Source organism: Trichechus manatus, unplaced genomic scaffold (assembly GCF_000243295.1).
Source record: "Trichechus manatus latirostris isolate Lorelei unplaced genomic scaffold, TriManLat1.0 scaffold00013, whole genome shotgun sequence".
In the NCBI taxonomy this organism is placed as follows: domain Eukaryota; kingdom Metazoa; phylum Chordata; class Mammalia; order Sirenia; family Trichechidae; genus Trichechus; species Trichechus manatus.
The window spans coordinates 153,350-158,495 of NW_004443949.1; the positions used below are offsets into that span (position 1 = coordinate 153,350).

The 5,146-nt window shown below is 43.4% G+C and overlaps 1 long non-coding RNA gene across 1 annotated transcript in view; it reads left to right on the top strand.

Moving 5' to 3' along the window:
• Nucleotides 1-4,551, top strand: part of LOC111819604 (uncharacterized) — a 48,153-nt gene extending 43,602 nt beyond the window's left edge. Inside the window, exon 5 of the long non-coding RNA XR_002823182.1 lies at nt 4,447-4,551. This is a non-coding gene — a long non-coding RNA (uncharacterized LOC111819604). The remainder of the gene's footprint in view (nt 1-4,446) is intronic.
• Nucleotides 4,552-5,146: the final 595 nt, after the last annotated feature.

The following is a 5,146-nucleotide window of genomic DNA, read 5'->3' on the forward strand; positions in this document are numbered from 1 at the left end:
GGCCTTGAAAATATGCTGTCATGAAAAAATATGAAAGTGGCTTCAATGCCAGTTGTTATTGATGTCTTGTGTTGTTGAGTTGATTCCAACTCATGGTGACCACATGTGTTACAAAGTAGAACTATCCCATAGAATTTCTTGGCTTTAATCATTACAGAGGCAGAACACCAGGCCTTTTCTTCCACGGAGCCACAGGGTGGGTTCGAACCTCCAAGCTTTTGGTTAGCAGTCGAGTGTAAACCATTTGCACCACCCAACGACCTGGGTTCAATGCTAAAGAACAGTAAATTTTTAAGCAAATTTTTGGTTTAGTTCTTGTTTCTCTGCCCTGTTTTTATATTAATTTTTCCAGTTGAAGTTTTAAGTAGGATTACTTACCACCCCAGTTTGCCCAATACTGAGGGGTTTTCTGGGATGCAGGACATTCTTACATAAAACTGGGACATCCCAAGGAAAACTGGGACAGTTGGTCACCCTATGACCCATTAAGAACTTCAAATAATAAGAAAAAGGAGCAAACCCCAGGTGTCATAAAAGATCCTCAACAATTGCAGATGACTTCCTCAAATCTCAGCCAACAGATCCTCATCCAACATTGCCTGACCTCCTCTTGACAGACAGGCCCTCCACTCCTCCCTCTCCTGTTCATTCATGGATCAGGGGCTCGCTTTGAGGCCTTTCCTAAAAGTAAATGTGAAAGCATTTAATACAAGAATGAAAGGAACACGTTGGGTTTTCAGAACAATAATCTACTTCTTTTTATTAGCGGGATAAACCACTCAGCCTAAAAGAATAGTTATCCACATAGGACTTGGATTATCACCTCATAAAACAGCAGGGCTCTCCTGTTAACACCTAAATAAAGCTGCTATCAAGCTAGAAAAATAGGCCAGGCACAGAGAATCTCTGAGAAACAAGAGAAGCTTCAGATTATAAAGGCTTCAGAATGTGGAGCAAGGTGGAGGATGCTGGTGTTTGGAGTCAGACTGGCTCAAGATCTTGAGCAAATTGCTTCATGTCTCTGCATCTCAGTTTTCTCATCTGCAGGGCCTGCTGCATGACAGGTGTTTAATAAGTGATAGGTCCTACCCCTCTCCCTCCTTCTGGAAGAGTACAAGTAGGTCATGCCAGAGGGACAGAGGTGGACGTGCATTCCAAGAGGGTCACACAAGCACATTCTAACTTGATCTTGCCCCAAATCTTAAATGCACTTGGAAAATGGCAATGAGAGGACGTTCAAGAGAGTGTGTGGCCCAGTCTTGCATTCAGAAAGGCGAAGAGCTAAATTTATTGAGCACGTGTTTCGTATATCCAGAGATCCTGCAAATCTGCCCAGTAGCACATGCGAATTTCTCCACATAGAAAAATGGTCAGAGGATGCTTTCTCATGCCCGTTGGAAAGGTCTCTTGCTCTCACTTAAGTTTGCAACTTCACGTTTTGTTGTAGGCATTCAGAGTCATCATTCTCCTTAAGAGGAGCAAAAAAAAAAGAAAACTCTTTCCTATACCTGAAGACTGTAAATTAAAGCACCTTTTAGCCTTCTCTTTCCTGGGTTCCAAAAAAAAAAAACCAATTCAAACACCATTTCCTCAGGAGCAGCCAATGTATGTGTGTGGCAGCTTGGGGCCCTCCAACCACAGTTGTCATTATGCAGTCACGGTGCTCAGAGACTCTGCAAGAAAGCCGTTACCTGTGCTTGCCAGTTCAGCAGGCAGGCTAAGTGGAATAAAATGGGCCCCAGGCAACGGGCACCCTCCCTTCACTCTTGATACTTCTAACTAGAGACCCAGACGCCCCTGAGCTTGCTGTTTTCATTTGCAAGCGTCCTGTCGCCAGAAGGGCATTAAAAAAAAATGTATTGGGGAAGGAAGGATAAGAAAATAATCAATTAGGAGTATGAAAGATTCCTGATGATTACAGAAGGCGATTAAGGGTTTTTAGAATCAACAGGAATCTGGAGCCTCATCTGGCTCACACCAGGTGTCACCAGAAGGAGAACTATAGTGAAACCACTGTCCCTGGGCCATAAAGGCAAGGACAAGCTCCTGGGGGGAGCAGCAGATAGACTTCCCTGAAGGTCCAGAAAGTGGGGAGAAACAAAGGCAAGTGTCCCATTCTGAGTCCTTCTCTACATTTTGCCCTCTTATCTCCATCATTCCCCACTCCCACACACCACTCTAGCTCTGAGACCTTTAGTGATAGTCTTTCTGAGCCTGCAGACCTATAATTTCCACAGCCATCTCAGGAAGAAGTAGGATTACATTTCTGAAAATGTCATTCAAGCTTTTTGCAGTAATCATTTTGGTCTCCTTGGTTACTTCGGCTCACACAGATGAGGTCTGCGTCTTTACACAAATACACACTTAACGGGAGCAGTTGAGATCTGGAAGCTTCAGGCAACAGGGTGTGGATGACCCATATTCAACAGCAATGTCGTTGTTGTTGTTAGGTGCCTTGGAGTTGATTCTGACTCATAGCGACCCCAGGCACAACAGAATGAAACCCTGCCCAGTCCTGCACCATCCTCACAAATGTTGCTTTGCTTGAGCCCATTGTTGCAGCCAGTGTGTCAATCCGTCTTGTTGAGGGTCTTCCTCTTTTCTGTGGACTCTCTACTTTACCAAGCATGATGTCCTTCTCCAGAGACTGATCCTTCCTAATAACATGTCCAAAGTATGTGAGATGAAATCTCGCCACCCTCGCTGCTAAGGAGCATTGTTAGAAGTGTTAGAAGTGAAGACTTTATACAGAGGACAAGTAACTCAATAATGAAGGCATGGAAAAACTTGCGAAGTTTTCACTGTTTCAAGTCATTCATTCATTCAGAAGGCATTTATTCAGCCTTAGCCGTCATCCTCTTCTTGTTCACACTTCTCTTCTGTTATAGATTGAATTATGTCCCTCAGAAAGAAACTATCCCTGCATCCATCAACCACATCACCCATCCTCTCCATCCTTCTCAAGAACGTCACTCATGTAGTATCCCTTTTCTCTCTTACATCATTAGTGTTCCTTTCTGTACCAGATCATTCCCATGGAAAAAAAAGTGCCCCTAGTCTTCAATACAACACAAAACAACAAAAATCTCTCTTCACACATCTCATTTTATCTACCAACCCATTATTCTGTCTCACCTCCCTCTCCCAAGCTAACGTTATTGAAAGAGCTATGGACCCTATCTTCTCTACTCCCAAGCGCTGCATTGAAACTGCTCATTAAAGTTCTCAATGACCTTCACTTTGCCAAATTTCCTCTACATTTTTCTATTACCTGTTTTCTCAACACTATTTGATGCAGTTGACTGTTTCTTCTGTATTGGTTTCCTAGGGTACTGTAACAAAGTACCACACACTGGATGGCTTAAAGCAGCAGACTTCTATTCTCTCATAGTTCTGTAGGCTAGAAGTCTGAGCACAGATATCAGCAGGGCCAAGCTTTCTCTAAGAATTTGAATAGAATCCCTCCTCGCCTCTTCCTAGCTTCTGGTGGTGACCAGCACTCCTTGGTATCCCTCAGCTTGTAGATGCATCACTGGAATCTCTTCCTCCATTGTCGTATGACTGTGTCAGTGTCTGTGTCTCTTTTTCTCTTCTTTTAAGGACTTCCTATAAGGACACTAGTCATATTGGATTAAGGACCTGCCCTTCTCCAGTATGACCTCATCTTAACAAATTATATCTGCCAAGACCTACTTCCAAATAAAGTAACATTCACTGGTACCAGGGCTTAGGACTCCAGCATACATTTTTGGGGAACACATCTGAACTCATAATACCATTCTTCTTCAAACACTTTCCCTCCAGAAAGCCTGAAGTCTTTAAACAAATCAGTCCACCCCAATTTCAGAGTGGCGCTTATAAGAGTTCTCAGAGAGACAACTGTCACCAACCAACAACATATCTGTAAAAACTTAACCCAAAACCGTGGGTACCTAGTTGCTTGCATTTATCTAAGGAAAGTTACACAGGTGATTTGTCTCATAAAAATAAGAATCTGTCTTCAACGGTGTGTCAGGAAAAGACAACTTTCAGTGCAGTCACTGCGACAGAGGCATGATATGCTGACCCTGCTATCTAATTCTAATCTGGATTTCTAGACTAATAGCTATGGGTTTTTGTTGTTGTTGTTTGCTTGTTTTGTTTTGTTTTTTGGAAAACACGTTTTTCGCTGGTGGTCAAAATCAGGATGTGAAATCATATGCCCCTAGGGGTTTTGACCAAGTAAACTTTGCACCTCTCAAAATACAGTACTCCAGAAGAGTGCCACCTGAGTGCTGTTGCCAGCAAGTTTTTTTTTTTTTTACAAGATAGACAAAGAAACCACATGTAAGCATCTTGTGACCATTATGTAAGCATCCCGTGAAACTATCTGTAATCCCTAATTTTAGCCATTAATAAATAATAACCAATCAGTGTCTTGTAGTAATACTGCAACTGTATCCGCAGAAACATCTGACAACTGCATGGGTCTTGTTCAAGTACCAGCAACCACTGAATTGGGCCTAGCCAGTCACACACCCAGTCCTCATCTGATGAGACCTTCATACCATCGACACGGCAGGCACCAGCTGACTTTCCTGGGGGAACAACAGTCTACCCATGTCAGCGGATGCTGGTCCACTCCAGACTCTGAAGCCAGGTTTGAATCTTCGCTCTCCTACTCACTTCCTAGCTTTACCCATCCATGCACTGGTTTCTCCCCTCGTGATGGTATGTACCTCATAGAATTCTTGTAAGGATTAAATGAGCCCACACACGTGAAGTTCCTAGAACAATGCCTGGCACATTGTTTTCTATGCTAGCTACTATGGTGAGATAAACTATTGTAGCTTACTATCTAAGGGGCCCTGGTAGTGCAGTGGTTAAGAGCTTGGCTGCTAACCAAAAGGTCAGCCGTTCAAATCCACCAGCTGCTCCTTGGAAACCCTATAATGCAGTTCTCCTCTATCATATAGGGTCGCTATGAGTCGGAATTGACTCTATGGCAATGGGTTTGGTGGTGCAAACAAGGAGACTTGGTGGCACGGTGGTTAAAGTGCTTGGCTGCTAACCAAAAAGTCAGCAGTTTGAATCCTTGGGAGAAAGATGTGGCAGCCTGCTTCCATAAAGATTTACAGCCTTGGAAACCCTATAGGGCAGTTCTACT